Source organism: Carcharhinus amblyrhynchos, chromosome 7 (assembly GCF_965287045.1).
Source record: "Carcharhinus amblyrhynchos chromosome 7, sCarAmb.v2.hapA, whole genome shotgun sequence".
Classification (NCBI taxonomy): Eukaryota; Metazoa; Chordata; class Chondrichthyes; order Carcharhiniformes; family Carcharhinidae; genus Carcharhinus; species Carcharhinus amblyrhynchos.
In genome coordinates this window covers 68,750,702-68,765,196 of record NC_137330.1, presented here as the reverse complement: position 1 = coordinate 68,765,196, position 14,495 = coordinate 68,750,702, and the positions used below count along the sequence as shown (strand labels likewise).

The window sequence follows — 14,495 nt, the reverse complement described above, 5'->3', positions numbered from 1 at the left end:
ATCTTCCTCCCTAGACCTCTTTTCCTCCTCATGACACTCCTTCAATTTAAACTACATTAAATAATTCTGTTAGTTACGAAGTTACTATTCTGCATTACTCTATTTTCTAATAAAGTGATAGAAAATCAGATCAAATCACTGGTTTTTAACACACCTGTCAATGTCAATTTTCGGATGGTTTGCATTTATAATGTAGAGGAGCCAAGTGGATAATGTTCCTATATGCATTAGCAAATTATGTAAATTGATGACACAAGAAACACCACTCGTATTCATAAAAAGCCGGACTAACATATGTCAATTTCCTGAAGCTCGGCAGCAAATATTATAAAAATCAGCATAAATGCCCTCATGTTCCATAATTTATCCTTGACTCAGCAAATTTCTTCTGCTACTTACAAGATGGACAGTGCCATGATTTAACAATCTGAGCACCTAATTTGCTTTACAGTTTTCAAAATTCATTACCCCTCGTCATATCTAGGTGCTGAAGAGCAATTTAACGAGGAGCCCATGGACTATGATTGAAATTTCCCCATACCAACACACACGTCCCTCCATGCGTTGGGAAGATATTTAGACAAATGGATCAAACATGAACTACTTTGTAATGTAAAAACAGAAGCAATTAAGTAAACTTCTTACCAAGAGAAAGGAAACAGTGTAATGCACATAATCCACTTTAAGGTTAGAATGATTAAAAAATTCAGAATTGGTGTTACAAAAAAGATATCAAAATACAAATAACTTCTAATCAGAGCACTAAGCAGTCCTCCAATACTCATTAGGCATTAATTTCTTTTTTCATTCAGCTATGTAGTATGAAATAAAGTTTGTGACTCTATGAGTCACAGCTTTGATATACAAAGATCATTGCAAATAACTGCAAAGCAGGGATTAGCTTGTAACCAAACTGTATTATGTTATCCAAAAATCCATGATAAATTCACTTATTTATTCCCCTTGACACCAGAGTAGTAACAATAAGAACATAAGAAATAGGAGCAGGAGTGGGCCATCTAGCCCTTCGAGCCTGCCCCGCCATTCAATAAGATCATGGCTGATCTGTCGTGGCTCAGTTCCACATTCCCGCCCTCTCCCCATAACCCTTAATCCCCTCGCTTATCAAAAACCCATCAACCCGCGTCTTAAAAATATCTAGCGAGGCAGCCTCCACCACTTCAACGGGCAGAGAATTCCAGAGATTTACCACCCTTTGAGTGAAGAAGTTCCTCCTCAACTCCATTCTAAACCGTCCCCCCTTTATCTTGAGGCTATGCCCCCTAGTCCTACTTTCCTTTCTGCACGGGAAGAGTCTCTCCACCTCTATCCTATCCATCCCATTCATCATCTTATATGTCTCAATAAGGTCTCCTCTCATTCTTCTAAACTCTAACGAGTGCAAGCCTAGTTTATTCAGCCTCTCCTCATAGCTCAACCCCCTCAACTCCGGAATCAGCCTAGTAAACCTCCTCTGCACTCCCTCCAAGGCCAAAATATCGTTGCGTAAGTGCGGCGACCAAAACTGCACACACTACTCCAACTGCGGCCTCACCAATGCCCTATACAGCTGCAGCAAGACCTCCCTACTTTTATATTCAATCCCCCTCGCTATGAAGGCCAGCATCCCATTCGCCTTCCTGACCACCTGCTGCACCTGCAGGCGGGGTTTTTGCGGCTCATGCACAAGGACCCCGAGGTCCCTCTGCACCGTCGCCTGCTGCGGTTTTTCGCCACGTAAGTAATAGTCCTTCCTACCATTATTCCTACCAAAGTGGACCACCTCACACTTGCCAACATTAAATTCCATTTGCCAGTTCCTGGCCCATTCGCCCAGCCTATCTAGATCCTTCTGCAGACTCTCCACACCCTCCGCCAATTTGCCGTTCCACCAATCTTGGTGTCATCAGCAAATTTTGACACCATACACTCGGTTCCCTCCTCCAGATCATCTATATAAATGGTAAATAGCTGAGGCTCCAGCACCGACCCCTGGGGCACTCCACTAGTCACCAACCGCCAAGCCGAATAGCACCCATTAAACCCCACTCTCTGCCTCCTATTAGACAGCCAATCCTCTATCCATGCTAACACCCTACCCCCAACTCCATGCCCCCTTACCTTCTGCAATAACCTCTTGTGAGGTACCTTGTCAAACGCCTTCTGAAAATCTCACAACAAACTTTAAATCACCAGCATAAAACTTGCCTTTATTTTTTAAAGATAGTTTAAACTCCAGGTTGAATTCTTTCTACACATTTTTAGCTGCAATTGTAAACCACGTCACACTTCTGGTGACAAATGGCTGCTAATGATCTTTTGAAAGCAATCAATGCCGCTCTTGGTAAGTGGAAAACACTTGCATTGAAATTTGCTTTTACTGTGTAAATGACACAGTAAGAACTAATTACTGGTGGCAGTCAGCTAATTAATATTCTAGCATTCTCTGCATTAAATAGAAGTTGTTAGAATCACCTTTAACTTTAAAGTATCAGAGCTGTAGTGCTGCAAAGCAAACTTATGATTAAGACATGTAGATTAATTTTACAAGTAGTGGAATTGGTAAGAACTCTACTGATATTAAATGTGAAGGAATCCCAAAACTCAGAAGGGTAATTTGGAACACAAGTTCTTAGTGGTGTATATTTTCAATTTGGTATACCCTGAGAGAAGATTTGCAATCATGGAGATGTCAGCGTTGGACTGGGGTGAACATAGTAAGAAGTCTCATAACACCGGGTTAAAGTCCAACAAGTTTATTTGATAGAACATCTCACTTATTGTTCTCTCACTTACTGTCCTGTCTGGAGACAATACACATCTCTTTAACCTATGCTTAATGCTATCTCCACTCACGTTGTCTGCACCTTTAAGACTCGAATAGCAGATTAGCTGTAAAGACTTGCATTCTTATCAGTATTCTGTAAACTGTGTGTGCCTGTATATTCTCTGCTTCTGATGAGAACACTCCACTCACCTGACAAAGGAACAGCGTTCCGAAAGCTTGTGGGTTTACTATCAAATAAACTTGTTGGACTTTAACCTGGTGTTGTGAGACTTCTTACTGAGAAGATTTGCAAACCAGGAAGGAACAGTTCAGTTGTTTTGTGATCAATTAATAAAGAATATTTATTTAAAGAAAAACACATGGCAAGAAGCATTATAATCATAGAAACCCTACAGTACAGAAAGAGGCCATTCAGCCCATTCTGTCTGCACCGACCGCAATCCCACCTAGACCCTCCCCTCATATCTCTACATATTTTACCCACTAATCCCTCTATACTACACATCTCAGGACATTAAGGGGCAATTTAAACACAGAAAATCAACCTAACCCACACATCTTTGGACTGTGGGAAGAAACCGGAGCACCCGGAGGAAATCCAAGCAGACACGAGGAGAATGTGCAAACTCCACACAGACAGTGACCCAAGCCAGGAATCGAACCCAGGTCCCTGGAGCTGTGAAGCAGCAGTGCTAACCACTGTGCTACCGTGCCGCCCAGGGTACACTACAATAGTACACTTAACCCATGGATGGCCACACACACACACAGTATTACAAACTATACACACAGTATTACAACTACACAGTTCTCAACTATTTACGTTTCTTGAACTTGGAGATGTCATTTTTTTCTCAAATAACATCCAATATTATTTAACGCTGAGCTAAATCCAGCAGTTAGTTGCCATACCTTCGTTATTTGTCCACAATTGGAAAAACTGTTCATAGGCTTGGCAAAGGCATACTCTTCTCTGTTCCAATTTTGGATTTGAACCAGCTGTTCTTTTAGCAATAACTTGCTTTTGATGGAGATAGTTTTCTGCAGCTAGGAGTGGCTATGAGGGTGGTTGGTGCTACTGTGCCTATTTCTCCAGTTACGGTGCAATGGATATATAATTATTTCCCTTTGATGTTACCCACCCTGTTCACCCAGTTTGTAGTGTAAGTGCCAATACCCTTCTGTCTCTACTTTGAAGTCACCTCTTTTATACCCCATTGCTCTCCCTTGTCACGTTGGTAAGCATTGCTTTTCTCAATAATATGCTAATTTGCAAATCAAATTATCCCTTCAGACAGTTGCACTAACTAATTCCAGATTTTATTTTATTTCATTCCAATTTCATGGATGGGAAAGGATTAGAGGGATATGGGCCAAATGTGGGCAATTGAGACTAGCTGGGAGGGCACCATGGTCAACATGGACTGGTTGGGCTGAAGGGCCTTTTTCCGTGCTGTATTGCTCTATGACTTTAATTTCATTCTCAGATCTTAATTTTCCCCAGTTCTTAACAGAATGGTTAGCAAGTTTGCTACAAAACAAAAAAAGAGGGTTAAAGAAACAAAAAGGAAAACAAAACACTGTAGATGCAGAAAAACAAATAAAAAGAACACAAACTGCTGGAAAAACTAAGCTCAGACAGCATCTGTAGAGGGATAACTAGTCTCGAGTTAACGTTTTGGATCAATGGCTTGATCAGCATCTATTCATCTCAAAGAGATAAGAAAGAATAGAGCTTAAGGTTACAGTTATATGCTAGCTAACTCATTAGCAATGCAAATAATTATTCAGATAAGGTTCAGGGTGTTTACTGTCACAAGATAGCTCACCTTCTGCAAAACTGCAATAGGGCACAGAGAGATCTTGGGGTTCATATCCACAGATCTCTGAAGGTTGCCACTCAAGTGGATAGAGCCGTGAAGAAGGCTTATAGTGTGTTAGTGTTTATTAACAGGGGGTTTGAGTTTAAGAGCCATGGGGTTATGCTGCAACTATATCGGATGTTGGTGAAACCACATTTGGAATATTGTGTTCAGTTCTGGTCACCTCACTATAAGGAGGATGTGGAAGCATTGGAGAGACTGCAGAGGAGATTTACCAGGATGCTGCCTGGTTTGGACCTGGTAGGTCTTATGAGGAATGTTGAGGGAGCAGGGGCTTTTCTCTTTGGAGCGGAGGAGAACAAGAGGCAATTTAATAGAGGTTTATAAGATGACGAGAGGGATTGATAGAGTGGACATGCAGAGACTATTTCCTCAGGTGGATGTAGCTGTTACTAGGAGACATAACTATAAGGTTCATGGTGGGAGATATAGGAGGTAGATTGGGGTGTGGAATAGACTGCCTGCTGTGATAGTGGAGTCGGACACTTTAGGAACTTTCAAGTGGTTATTGGATAGGCATATGGAGCACTCCAGAATTATAGGGAGGGGTAGCTTAATCTTGGGATTGGACATAGCTTGGCACAGCATTGAGGGCCGAAGGACCTGTACTGTGCTATACTGTTCAATGTTTCTATGTATCTATTCTTCAAGAACTGAGTTTACAACATGACTGAGGATGCACAACTTTGAAGCCGAATGAATGAAATTTGACGAGAACAGTGATTCCCAAACAGTCAATCCTCGAGTCTTGAAAAGAACATTGTTATTGGCTGCCCAACCACTGCCGAAAATGCATGGAACCTGCGCTTCTCGTGACAAGCGAATGAGGTCACTGAGTGCTAAGTCACAGACACCAAAATGTGATCTGAGCTGGGTGAAGACAAAATGATGAGCAAAGAACCAGGGACCTCCAAGAGGACAAAAACCTACTACTTCCACCAGGAAAGGGCAAGTGAATTCATTTTTCTGAATGTCAACAACAAGACCATTTGTTTCATTTGTCAGCAGAATGTAGCCTTGAGTAAAACTAGTAATTTGGAACGGCATCACGAAACAATGCATTCAAAATTTCGAGAAAATATACCTTTAAACAGTGCTATTTGGACAAAAAATGTTGGGAGTTAAAGGGAATGGTGAAAACACAACTCTTCCTAACCTATGGCTAAAGGCAAGGCTAACGAAAAAGCATCTTTTCACATCAGCCATCTGCTGGTGATAGATAAGAAACTGTTCACCTACGGTGAAGTTATCAAGGACGCCGACGCTGGATGGTTGCTGCCGACACTGTTCAAAGACTTTAAAAAGATAAAATTATGATAGCCATCAAGAGCATGCTGCTTGGTTAACAGTAGCCAGAAGGGTGAAATTCTTATCCAAGGATGTGTCTCAGCAAATACACCAAGGCATATCAAGCTGTGAATGTTTCTCACTGCAGTTTGATGAGTCACTAGGCATGACAGAACAGCCCAGCAGATTGCCATGAGAATGACAACATTCAGATGCAACAAAAAGGAGGACCTCCTCACTCTTTTGCCAAAGACAGCATAAGAGGCGAGGATGTCTACAGCAAATTTAAAAGATACGTGACTGAGAAAAAAAATGCTGATCAACAAACTGGTTTCCGATAATGCACCATCCATGCTGGTGTCAATGCAGGCTTTGTTGCACTTTGCAGAAATGATCCTGAATACCCCTCCTCTGTCAATTACCACTGTATTATCCAACAACAAGGGCTAGCGAGCAATGTTATTAACAAATTTTACATAATGACAGTTGTCATCAAGATCTGCAACATTGCTTGTTCAAATCATTACTCAATGAGCTTGACACCACCTATGGTGAACTAATCCTTCATATAGATGTAAGATAGTTAAGTTGAGGAAAAGTCATTCAGCGATTTTTAGATCTGCTCCCTGAAATTGTCACCTTTCTTGCAACAAGAAGTGTGGTGTGCAGTGAGCTATCAGATAACGTGTGGTTGCTAGACTTAGCATTTCTGAGAGAGGTAAGTGCAAAATTAAATGAGCTGAACCAATTGCAGGGGGCAGGGCAGAGACTTGTTGCACATGATCACTGCAGTGAATATCTCGGCCTTTTGGCTAAGATCAAGTGTAGTATCGACATGCTGCACTTGGTTGAAGTCATTAGGTTACATTTCAGCTTCATTTGAAGCAATTTTTTAAAGCGGCATCTCGGCCATTTGGCTAAGATGCAAATAAGATCAGGCCCTGGAGGAGGAGCTACACCTACTCCAGTCAGCTTGGATCATGTAGATCAAGCCCAAGACAGGAGGTGAGAGCCCTGTCTTGTCAGCTTGGATCGGGAATGTCCCAACTTGTTGGGACTCTGAATTGGGTTTAATTTGACTTGATTGGATTGGAATAAAGTTTAAAAATAAAAAAAAATATGTTTAAGTTGAAACTGAGCCTGTGGCCCTTTCAGTTAAAGAATAACATTATTGAGCACCTCCCAAGTCTGGGGAAAATTCAACAACAGGTCAAACAGAAAGAATTCTATCCAAATAAATTCTGTGACCACCTGAACAAATTGGAAATAAATCCAACAGATGATTTCAGGAGTTAGACAAATTGGAAACAAATCATTATGTTTGTCTCAAATCATTTTCTTCAAGTGGACATTGGAAAACTGACAGCAAAATTTCAGCAGGTGTTGGCACTTGACATGGAAATCATCACCATGCAACATAGGAGAGCTGAAAGCTAAGTCAAGGGTCAGAGACTTTTGGAGATTTGTAAACAGAGAGAAGTACCCTCCTCTGACAGCGTGTGCACTCAAGGTGAAGGCCTACTTTGGTTCCACCTATCTGTGTGTGTGGTGGCTTTTTCCGTGAAGAAAATCATTAAGTCCAAGTATTACACTCGTCTCACAGATGCCCATCTGATGGACTGTAAGGGACTGGCCATCTGAAATTCCAACCCAGACTTCACAGCACTCACGGACAGTGTGCAAGCACATGTGTTGCATGAAGACTAGGTGAGTGTTGTGCACAACTACAGTTTTTAAGAGTAGATCTTATGTTGCATTTTGATGCTAAGAGTGATCTCGTGCTTAAAAGGTTTGGAGGTCACTGAACTAGAACATCTTCCTTTGGGAGAGATTCAGTATTCTTTATGGGCACATCTTAAGTTTAAAATGGCTCAAACATGGCATGCGGTCCCAACTAATTGAGGGGAAGGAATGTGAAAGAAATAGAATGGCTTTGGATATTTTCAGTAATTATTTGCATTCTGAAGTCATCTGCTATAATCAACTCTGCTTAAATCTTTGGATACAATGATAATGAAGATAGCCCTTATTCTCATTCACAGTTTTAAAGTTCTTAGTGTCACAAGTAGACTTACATTAATACTGTAATTAAGTTATTGCGAAAATCCCCTCGTTGCCACGTTCTGGCACTAGTTCGGATACACTAGGGGAGGATTTAGCATGGCCAATGCACCTAACCAGAACGTCTTTCAGACTGTGGGAGGAAACCAGAGCACCCAGAGAAAACCCACACAGGTGGGGAGAACATGCAAACTTTGCACAGTGACCCAAATCAAACCCGGGTTCCTGATGCTGTGATGCAGCAGTGCTAACCACTGTGCCACAGTTTTATACAAGTACAAAGAACAGGATGGATTTAATGTTTATGGATAAACAGAATAAGCAATTATTATTTTCTTTCCATTAGTTTGAAGTATCAGTGAGCAAAAAATTAAAATTAATCTTGCACATTGAAGCATTTTTGGATAAATTCTTCATATTATTAAGAATTTAATATTTACAGATCTTTACAAGATATATTCCCATTTCCACTGTCATTTTACTTTTCTCATTTACTTAGATCATTTTATTGCACTTTATTATTAAAATGAAGCAGCAATAAGGACTGGACACTAGCAACTTGTACTTAATCTTCAGATTCTCTTCACTGTGTGTAAAACTATGAAGATGCATACATATCATACACAGCAGACAGCACATTTTAATAATTTGTTTCTTCATGAGATGTGGGTATTGCTGGCTAGGCCAGCATTTATTGTCCTTCTTTAATTAGTGCAAGGTAGAAATGGAGCCATTGAAAATCCTTTCCAAAATGTTTGTGTTTTCTTTGCAGCGCACTTTTTATCAATGCTGTCTGGTCTGCAGTTTTATGATGTAACAGATACATCGGTATTGATTCCCCAGCCGGTGAGTTAATAACCTCTGTCCGAGATGATGCCAACTAACAGCCACAGACTTCCAATAGAAAGGAGGAAACAGTAGTGGAGAGGGCTGAAAAGAGAAGTTAGCTGAGATTGTAGCTTCCAGCACTTAAATGAACAATGCCACCTATCAAATTACTTGTAAATGACCATCCTTTTCCTATTACACTACATTTGGACGAGTATATTGGCCCATTAAAGGTGAAATCAGACAGTAATTTTAACATGCAGTTACACTGCAGAAATGGAGATGGTCAATTTGTAGCAAAATGTATACAAAAGAACAGATTGAAGACTGTGTACTTCCAACCAATCTAATTACATGAAAGAGCTTTAAGTGATCTGTTACAGACTGAACACATAGTCCATTCCAATCCTTAATCAGGATGTTTGTGTGAGGTGTATGTACTTCCTTGCCCTCAAGAGTGGTTTTTCTCAATTTAAGTTCCAGCAGCAGGCGTTTTGATAATTTTGGAAATAAAGGAGGTTATTTACTATCTCACAACTTCTCAATCACTCATCTCACTCACATCACACACAGAAAGATAAGATTCAGATGAAGTTAAAGCCATAATTATACAAATTAAATTTATAACTCAGTCTTTATGTTGATGCAGGGCTGATGTCTTCCTAGTCAATACTTTAGTTGGGGTGAGGAATTTTAAAAACAAAAGATTCTCATGAAGCCTCTTTCAGATGAACAGCTGCGAGATGAGTTCTCAGATGGATTTGGAAGCTGGAACAAGTACAGTACTTTGCATGAGAAAACTTTCAGCTATAATGGTTCAGCTGTTTCTTCTCTTCTTCATTCAGGATATTTTAAATGGCATTCCCTGAAAGTTAGTTTCAGCCACATGACTGCGGTGTTAACACATCTGGGGTCCAGGCAAACACAATACAATGTCAGGTGACAATGGTTATTCACTCTTACATCTGCCTCACCTTGAACTCAAATATTCTCCTTTGTTCAATATGGCATTGGAGGCCAGCAGCCTAGAGATCCCATATTCCTCAAATGTCAGTTCATCCTTAAGCAATGAGATGTGTAAACTTCACAGGTGGCTGTGAAGTATCCTTATTCAGCTCCATGTTTAACTAAATACAGGTTACAAAATCAAATACTGTCCACAGTTAAAATGCATCTAGTCACATATTAAGTTGTAGCCAGCTTTCAAGAAGTATAATCTTATAATTTGTAACATCCAATATTCCCTCATGCATGTCCTCAGCATGGAATATTATAAAAAATGTGTATATTAAACATACACAGCCAATACTACGTTGAAAGATCGCACCTGATGAATCAAAACTTAGGTAATGACAGCTAATATATTCAATAAAACTGCACCAGCTTGTAAGAAGGGTTCCAAAGTCTTCTACAAACTCCCTTCCTGTGTTGACTTACCAATGTACATTTTCATTCTTACCCAGAAGCTTTTCAGCTGACTTCAATTACTGATTATTAGAATTGAGCACCGCCACTTCAACACCTGGGTGCCAAGTGGGATACACCTGAGCCTCAAACTGTCAGCATCAAGTACCTTTAATTTCAATCCAGGGGAATGCTAGTAGACATTTCAATGATTTCCTTAAGCACTGTTCAAATTGCACACATTCTGAAACAATTCTGACAGAACCAAATTTTCAGAAGGGACAAAACTGAAACCATTCAGATACTCTATCATGGTATGGATAGACATGTTATTTTCTTGTGCTTAATGCTTTCAAATAACAGGTCTAATGTTTGACCCTAGGAAAGGCTCTTGTCCATTTCATGTGGCTTCTGGGTAATGAAAGCTAAATCTATAGTTCTACCCTGTACAATCTACAAATTACACAGCTAATTTTATCTGGCAACTGTGCAAATGAAAGTCATAAATTACCAGCTGACACATCAGCTGCCAGAATGTTTGCAGCACCTCCTCATGTCTATCCAGTAATTGAGGATTCTAATGGCCACTGTTCTGTATGTACTGAAGTAATAATAACAGCATCTCTGTGCTACAAGCACGCTAAATGACAGTCCAAGTAACAGGCAGCAATATGTCAGTGGGAAGCAGGCAAAACTATAATTTCTGCTAACATCTGGTTAGTGAGGCATTATTCTCCACTTAAAAGTTCTTGGAGCCTGGAAATTTGTTTTCAGTTTTGATGGACACCAAAATTAATACACAATGCAATGCATTGAGAACAAAAATATGTTGCAAATAACATGGGGGAAAAGAACAAGCTTTGTACAATAACTTTAATTGGGTCTTAAAAATGTAATGTTTCCATGGCACACTGATGCAGGACAGGCTGCTGCAAATGAATATTGGAAGTCAAACTTTGGGTGCAATCCTATTGCTGAAGCACTTCAATAAGACCACAGTAAAGAAAGGAAATCACAAGTGCTTTCTTTTGAATTAATCTTTTCACTGATAACATCAAAGTACCTTTATTATCTGGTCCAATGGTTAGTACTGATTGGTGTCCATTAATCAGTGTCTTCTGATGCCAGACTGATATTTATGATAATCAGTACGAATAAAAGCAGCAAATACGCGCAGACACACACACAGACACGTGCAGGATAGGAATAGAAAACAAGGAATATAATGCTATGGTCCCTTTAGTTATCCTGAATTACTAGAAGTGCATTTCAAGAGAAGAAAATTAGTTTCTAAATTCCATCCTCTTTGCTGAGAGTTTTATACACATTCTCATTGAGAATGTTTTCCTTCACATATAATACTCTGCTCCAATTTGTGATTTGCAGAACAGGACCTTGGAATGGTGTGGGTGGCGAGAGTACGTGGGTGGGGGGAGGAGGTGAATGAACCTCAAAGGGCTAGTGTCTCATTCATTCATTGTAACTCCAGAGAGAAATAAAAAAAACTTCAACATATGAATATGTGCTTCTCATGACATGGGATGGCACAAAATGCTTTATAGCCATTTTTGAATTGTAGTCACTGATGTAACATAGGAAATACGGCAGCCAAAAAGTGCACAGAAGATTATCACAAACAACAAGAAGATAATGACCAGATAATCTTTGTGATGTTGATTAACAGATATTTTGTAAAGATTTGTTCAATCAGCCTCACCAAGATGTTCAGAGGTTGATAAAGTTGAACAATACTGTTTATTGGTAACATAACTATATACATGTATGAAAAGCATAGGCCAAACTAGGAGCTAATTTCATGTTGATCTCTACTCAAGTCTCTCAATGTAACTCTACTGTCTACTGCCATGTGTCTCTCCACATAATACTGTGGGCCACATGGTTCACCAGTCTCATATTAACCTGACACTCTCATACCACATGGTGGCACAGTGGTTAGCACTGCTGCCTCAAAGTGCCAGGGACCCAGGTTCGATTCCCAGCTTGGGTCACTGTCAGAGCGGAGTCTGCACATACTCCCCATGTCTGTGTGGGTTTCCAAAAGACGTGCTGGTTAGGTGCACTGGCTATGCTAAATTCTCTCACTGCATGCCTGAACTGACGCTGGAGTGTGGTGATAGGGATTTTCACAGTAACTTCATTGAAGTGTTAACGTAAACTGAATTGTGACACCAATAAATAAAGAAACAAATAAATAAACATAGGATAAATATTGGCTAGGACACCAAGGATAACTACCCTGCTCTACTTTGTCAGATGTGGCCTTGTATTAACATCGCATCTGAAAGACAGCACCTCCAACAGTTCAGCACTCCCTCAGTGTAGCACTGGAGTCTTGATTTTTGTATTCAAGCATTGAAGTGGAACTTAAACCAGGAACCTAGGGTGGAATTTTACGGCCTTGCTCGGGTGAGATCGCAAAATCCTGACCGAGATCAACAGAGATTTCCATTCTAGGAACCCTGCCACCCTGATTCCAGGGTGGGTAAGGTGGTAGGGTTTCAGCCCTAGTATCTCAGAGGTAAGCATACAACCCCTGAGAAACAGTTGGCAATCAAGGATGCCATCAATTACACAGCATCAAAAAAATGGAATCATCAAATAGTTACTGCAGAAAAAGTGGCCATTTGGACCACTGTTTCTGTGACAGACCTCTTAATGAGCAAACTAATAAGCCACTTCCCTGTCTTACCCCCCAAAGCACTGAAAATTTCCCTTTTTGATAACCATCCAATTCTCTTTTGAAAACGTCAATTGGCCCTGCCTCCTCCATATAATCTCAGCCAGTGCATTCCAGATCCTAACCACTCATGTGTGAAAAAACTTTTCCTCATGTTGTTATCGCTTCTTTTGTCAATTACCTTAAATATATTGGAGTCTTGCTATTGTCACTTTAAATAAAATCCTCTGAAATCAACTCTCCTACAGAGACCAACTCATGTCAGCATTTAAAGAAAGATAGACTTGCACACGTGTGGTTCCTTTCATGATTGCAGGATACCCAAAGGTGTGTAACAGTTTGTTATTGTATATTTTAATAGACATTCACTAAATGGGAAAGAACTAACTGTATATGAAAAACAATCTTGCAGTAAAGCAATCCCAGTCTAACTGGTATGACAAGCAGAAACCTTCTTCTTAAAAGGATGAAAGGTAATGGAGGATAATGCCACCAAATTAAATAATTGCATAAAATTACACTGTTCTATAAAAGAATGAAACGGATTTCATTCACAAACTATTGCGTGACTCCAGGCTGATCTTCAAAATCGTTTATAAATTTCAATACCTTTGGGCAAAGTGGCCTGGGACGTGGAGAAAATGGAATGCATTCTCATTTCATAAGCAAGTCTCCGTTAAGGCCATTTATTGAAAATATACACAAAATCCAAAATATTTTCAGTCAGCGAAACATCTTTAGATGCATCTTTCTCAAAAACTAAATATGTTGATTCATTTTAAAAAGGCATTATTTGTTGTTTCTTCCCTCCGCTTAAAGATAATTTTCTCTTTATTACTCAGTATCACTGTTATTCTTGTCCACAGAAAAATACATTTGAAAACACCATACCATCATTACAATTACATTACAATGCATAAGTATATTCTCTGATTGAAGAATGGGCAGACAAAAGGCAAGAAGGGATAATTATCTAAATCTAAAATCACCATTATGTTGTTATGATCTTGATAGAGGCCAGCAATATGCTTTTTTAGAATCTGAAAACCTATGTATTGAACTCCATCTGCCGTGTTTCTGTCCATTTCACTATCCTGACAACCCCGTCCTCCTCATTATCTGCCACATTGGTAAGTTTCATATCATCTACAAATTTAATCATACTGCTCTGTTCATCTGAGCAAGGGTCATTAAAATAGATGGAAACAAGGTAATCGGCACAAAACTGACTGTAGAGAAATTTCACTGCAAACCACCTGAAAAATATGCATCCATCACCAGTCCCCTCCGCATCCTGTCACTGAGCCAATTCCACATCCTTACTGCCACTTTCTATCAATTACAGGAGCGTTTCAAAAAGTCTCTTTGATAGTGCTTCGTTAAACGCCTCCTGAAAAACCACAGATACAGAACATTTGCACTAGCTTGATTAACCTTCCTAGTTACCTCAAAAACATTCAATCAAGTGAGCCAGAAATGAATTGCTTTTCACAAATCCATGCTGGCTTTTCATGTTAAATATAAAATGAAACTATTTTGCTCATGA

At 39.8% G+C, this 14,495-nt stretch overlaps 1 protein-coding gene and 1 non-coding gene across 2 annotated transcripts in view; one reads left to right on the top strand and one right to left on the bottom strand.

The window, feature by feature from the left end:
- Positions 1 to 14,495, bottom strand: part of man1a1 (mannosidase, alpha, class 1A, member 1) — a 464,837-nt gene that overhangs the window by 133,524 nt on the left and 316,818 nt on the right. The gene's annotated exons all lie outside the window — the stretch shown is intronic.
- On the top strand, positions 6,754 to 6,942 carry LOC145345796 (U2 spliceosomal RNA). The gene has a single exon (XR_013887179.1). It is a non-coding gene; the product is annotated as a U2 spliceosomal RNA (small nuclear RNA).